The sequence below is a fragment of the Pleurodeles waltl genome, chromosome 5 (assembly GCF_031143425.1).
Source record: "Pleurodeles waltl isolate 20211129_DDA chromosome 5, aPleWal1.hap1.20221129, whole genome shotgun sequence".
In the NCBI taxonomy this organism is placed as follows: domain Eukaryota; kingdom Metazoa; phylum Chordata; class Amphibia; order Caudata; family Salamandridae; genus Pleurodeles; species Pleurodeles waltl.
The window spans coordinates 485,911,863-485,917,862 of record NC_090444.1 but is presented as its reverse complement, the minus strand read 5'-3'; positions in this window follow the sequence as shown (position 1 = coordinate 485,917,862).

Sequence of the window (6,000 nt, the reverse complement as noted above, 5' to 3'; positions counted from 1 at the left end):
AACAATAAAAGTCTTCTTTGACCTCAGAAGTGCATTTCTGTTGTGTTATGTTAGTGCTTAGAAACTAGATAAGAGGAAAGCACTACACAAGGTTGGCAGTGTTGGTGCACGGCTGCATATTTGGCACCAGCGCAGGGTTGCCTTGTAACATATTACACATGGTGCATTACTGCATAGTAAAAATGTACTCTTTAAAATGGGCCGAAGTGTTGCACTTCATCTGTACTGGCACATGTCAAAATGACTGGGATGTCCAGGCTTTGTAGGTATACCATGTTGTCACTACATCTGACCCCATTGTGTTGCAAGGATGTGTCTTGTCACCTCTGGTGATAACACACTGCTACAAAGATGCACTAAACAACACATGGTGCATACATACTGAGCATCAGTAAGGAATACAAATTATATGTCCCAGGTCCTTAAGCCAATACCCAAGATTATCATGTTCAACAACACAGTGCTAGTGAAACTTAGCAGAAGGTCAGGAACTCACCCAATACCACAAACATCTCACAGCCAACTTCAACTAACAAATGCATGCTAAATACTAAACCTGTTGCAAGCTTTAACAACTTACATCTTTTACCTTTGCAGTGGATCACGGTTACGGCATACAGCTGTGGGTGATGACCCTATTTGCAAACCCTAACACAGCAGCAGAGCGTCCCTACAATGAGGGACACCGTTCGACACGCAATGTGGTGGAAAGGACATTTGGTGTCCTTAAATCCAGATTCAGGTGCCTGGACCTGACAGGAAGCAGCCTCCTTCATGTTCCACCCATTGTATGTAAATAATCCTCACATGTGCAATCCTGTCGTCCTGCACAACATATATGTGCGAATGAACATGCCATTGTACCTGCCTGAGGAGGAGGAGGGTGCTGACGATATGGAGGGGGAACAGTACAACACAGCTGCTGGGGTACGCCGGAGACAACATATTGTTGACAACTTTTATACATAAGAACCACAGAAATCACCATGTAAAATTTGTAAATAAACCGTTCACATTTTTCCACCAATCCTGCTTTGGTCTATTCAATCTCCACTACATATACCATAGGAATGTGAGTCTAACCTCAGGGAGCATGTAACAAACACTAAGCTGACAAGTATTGTAGCAACATCATAGGTGATGTGTTAGATCATACTGCCACCATCACACACATCACTTATGGCCTTATCACTGTTATGTGACACCTGAAAGACATAATTCATAGACAGCTACCTATTTTGTACATTCACGTTGCCAACTTGCTAATCAATAGCCCATCACAGCCAACTACATCATGTCCTAATCGGATGTATGCAAGGGGCCCACACATGAGGTAGGGGATGTCAAAAGATTTAAATAAAGTAATTTTGGAACTGAACACTGTCACATCGTAGTGTGAGAGTTGCAATTGTTGCATGGAACATGTGTGACGAGGGGGGACTTCATTGGTAACTATGGTTATCATGATTGTCCCAAGGATAGTAACCAATCGAAGAAGTTGAGCCTGCGCAGTCTATCCATGATAAACTGTCCTGCCACTGTCATGGGGCACAACCTTGACACAGGGTAAACAGGACCTCACTCATTGCACAGACTCGTCTGTGGCATGCACATTAGTATGGATAAGAATATATGAAAGTAGGGCTGTAGGTCAACAATACAAAAACAACAACTATTGGTAAATGCAATGAGTTAAATCAAAAATGTTAGCAAACTGTATTCTGGGTGGAATGTAGACAGAGTGTGTCATACACACTATGTACCAACGATGTACAGGTCAGACAAATATGCTGTCTTCACATGTCTCCAGAAACTCTAAATCTAAATACGGAGACAGATGTTGGGTTATATTTCCTAGGTAGCAATAGTTCGACCATCATCAACAATGCCTGACCCGTGTATGCAGCTTTAAATAGTATACTCTGTATGACAACATCACACATCACATACCAAAACACAATACACAATCTCAATACAGAACAATTGCATGATAACAAATGTGAAAGTGTGTCCCATACATGTTATGGACTCCAAAAGCACAACCTGGAGTGTGTGGGCTACTATGTGTTTCAATGTCCAATACGATCAGATATCCAAAATCACACTGAGTCGGAGTACTCCTAGCCATGTAGGTAGGTTGTTCCAAGAGATGAATACAGACCTGAGATAATTTCTAACCGTTACATCATACAGTCGTGGTTAGAGTCAACTATGTTGTGGGATGCTGGAAGGATTGCATGACCATGTTCCAAGGAGGGTGTGGATGGACAGCTGGGAAATACCCACTAATAGTTCAAAATAGTACACTCCATTTCTCCTGGAGACTACACAAGTGCTGTGCCATAAGTCATGATATGTGTACGTGGCACTCATTACATCTCACAAATACCACTAATGGTGCAGGAACTAACAAGTTGCCAGAAGGAGGAGGAGGCAAAATCCCCACATCACCCAAGTCATATTTTGGATTCTGTCCCCAGATCACCACACAATGTAGTTGTAGAAGATGCGAACAAAGCAGTAGCTGCCAAATATCTGTGAGTGATGGAGGACATAATACATAACTTCACAGTAATGCCAGAAAATAATAGGGAAATGAACAGAGATACTCCAAAACAGACAGTGCAACAAATCAATGATTGCAGGTCTATCCTTCCCAAATGTATATTGAGGCTAGCCAGGTACTTATATGATCCAGACATCTTTGGCACTACCATAACATGACAATTGGCCTACAACTGGCACCATGGCATGATCATCTTACATACAACACCATATCTACCATGCCATTAGTTGATCGTTGAGACATCTACACTCATACAACCCCTAGACATGCTGCAAATGGAAACAGATGAAGTGTCCAATAAATATGAGATGTCCTAAATGTGCAAACATCAGAGCACTGTACCTGAGAGGGGAAGGCCTAACCTTAAGTGCTGCATCACAAGGCAGCGCATCCTGGTCTGTATGAACACATTTGTTCATGTGTAGAACCACTGGGGAGTCAGCATAGGCTGCTGAGTTCCAATCATTAACCCATTCGGTGCCAGGCCTTTTTCCCCTCAGGTGCCAGGCCTTGTTTTGGCTCTTTGGGGCAGGGTGCGCTTAGGCCCTCATAACTTTTTGTCTACATAAGCTACCCACGCCAAATTTGCATTCTTCTTTTCCAACATCCTAGGGATTCCAGAGGTACCCAGACTTTCTGGGTTCCCCTGAAGGAGACCAAGAAATTAGCCAAAATACAGTGAAAAGTTTTTTATTTATTTTTAAATGGAAAAAAGGGCTGCAGAAGAAGGCTTGTGTTTTTTTCCCTGAAAATGGCATCAACAAAGGGTTTGTGGTGCTAAAATCACCAGCTTCCCACCTTTCAGGAACAGGCAGATTTGAATCAGAAAACCCGATTTTTCAACACAATTTTAGCATTCTACTGGGACATACCCCATTTTTGTATGATTTTTTGTGCTTTCAGCCTCCTTCCAGTCAGTGACAGAAATGGTTGTGAAACCAATGCTGGATCCCTAAACATTTCTGAAAAGTAGACACAGTTCTGAATTCAGCAATGGGTAATTTGTGTAGATCCTACAAGGGTTTCCTACAGAAAATAACAACTGAATTAAAAACATATTGAAATTGAGGTGAAAAAAACAGCCATTTTTCTCTACGTTTTACTCTGTAACTTTTTCCTGTGATGTCAGATTTTTTAAAGCAATATACCGTTACGTCTGCTAGACTCTTCTGGTTGTGGGGATATATAGGGCTTATAGGTTCATCAAGAACCCTAGTACCCAGAGCCAATAAATGAGCTGCACCTTGCAATGGGTTTTCATTCTATACTGGGTATACAGCAATTAATTTGGTGAAATATAAAGAGTGAAAAATAGGTATCAAGAAAAACTTAGTATTTCCAAAATGGTCACAAGATTAGGTGTTGAGGAGCAGTGGTTATTTGCCCATCTCTGAATTCCGGGGTGCCCATGCTAGCATGTGAATTACAAGGCATTTCTCAAATAGACGTCTTTTTTACACACTGTCTTATATTTGGAAGGAAAAAATGTAGAGAAAGACAAGGGGCAATAACACTTGTTTTGGTGTTCTATGTTTCCCCAAGTCTTCCGATAAAAATGGTACCTCACTTGTGTGGGTAGGCCTTGTGCCCGCGACAGGAAATGCCCCAAAACACAATGTGGACACATCACATTTTTCCAAAGAAAACAGACCTGTTTTTTGCAAAGTGCCTACCAGTGGAATTTGGCCTCTAGCTCAGTCGGCACCTAGGGAAACCTAACAAACCTATCCATTTTTTTAAAACTAGAGACCTAGGGGAATCCAAGATGGAGTGACTTGTGGGGCTCTCACCAGGTTCTGTTATCCAGAATCCTTTACAAACCTCGAAAGTTGGCTCAAAAACACTTTTTCCTCACATTTCGGTGACAGAAAGTTCTGAAATCTCAGAGGAGCCGCAAATTTCCTTCCACCCAGCTTTCGCCCAAGTCCCCCGATAAAAATTATACCTCACTTGTGTGGGTAGGCCTTGTGCTTGCAACAGGAAATGCCCAAAAACACTATCTGGACACATCAAAATTATTATCAAATATAAAATGACCTGTTTTTGCAGGGGGCACCTGCGTTTTTGGTCCTGGGCTCAGCATCCATCTAGGGAAACCTACCAAACCCAGACATTTCTGAAAACTAGACACCTGAGGGAGTTCAGGGAGATGTGACTTGCGTGGATCCCCCAATGTTTTCTCACCCAGAATCCTCAGCAAACCTAAAATTTAGCTAAAAAATCACATTTGTCCCACATTTCTGTGTGGGATCACCGCACCAGTACAAATTTTCTACCACCCAACGTTCCCCTCAGTCTCCTGGTAAAAATGATACCTCACTTGTGTTGGTGGGCCAAGTGCTTGTAACAGGGAAGAGCCAAAAACATGTCAAAACTGAGGGGGAACCAAAGTGGGTCCAAAAGGACAGTTTGAAAAAAAACATTTTTAGGCTGACAAGTGCAGCAGAATTGTTATCGGTATAGTGAGACAATGCTGGGTGGTAGGAATTTTGTGGATTCCTGCAGATTCCGGAAGGTTCCGTCACAAAAATGGGGAAAAAATTTGTGATTTCCAGCAAAGTTGGAGGTTTGCAGGGCATTTTGGGTAAGAAAACGGTGCGGGCTGCATGTGAAGCACACCACTTTGGACTCACCCAGATGTTTACTTTACAGATGTGTCTAGGTCTTGTGGATTTTTCTACATCGCAGCGTCCCAAAGTCCAAAAAGTGCAGCCCTCACCATTCCAAGTGGGACAATTTTGAGAGTTAGCCAAGCTCTTATGGCCCAAATGTAAAACCAAAACCCCAAATAATCAAATGTTCACTTGCTTGCCATGGGATACGATGTTTTAGTATACGGGGGAGCTGAAAGACTTTTACCCCATTCAGTTGGGGTGGGGGCATAACCTGCATATACTGGTTGGTAGTCATCACAACACAATTTTTTTTTTTTTTTTATTCCCTTGCATTTAGTGGACTTTCTGCCCCCCCCCCCTCCCGGGGTGTGGATCGGGCCTAATAAAAATAGGCTGATCTGCCCCCAAGGGTGGCAGAAATGTCCTAAAGATAGTTTTGCCCCCAGGGGAGCAACCCTTGCCTAAGGGGTCGCTCCCCTCATGTGAAATTGAAAAAAAAAATCCCTGGTGTCTAGTGGTTTCTGCACCCCTTGGGGCAGATTGGCCTAATACAAATAGGCCTATCTGCCCCCAAGGGGGGCAGAAATGGCCTAGAATTAATTTTGCCCCCAGGGGAGTGACCCTTGCCTAAGGGGTCGCTTCCCACATTAAAACAAAAAAAAAAAAAAAATCACTGGTGTTTAGTGGTTTCTACCCCCACGGGGACAGATCGGCCTAATTATAATAGGCCGATCTGCCCCCAGGGGGGCAGAAATAGGCTAAAAATAAATTGACCCCCTGGGGAGCAACCTTGCCCCAGGGGCCGCTCCCTATTATAAT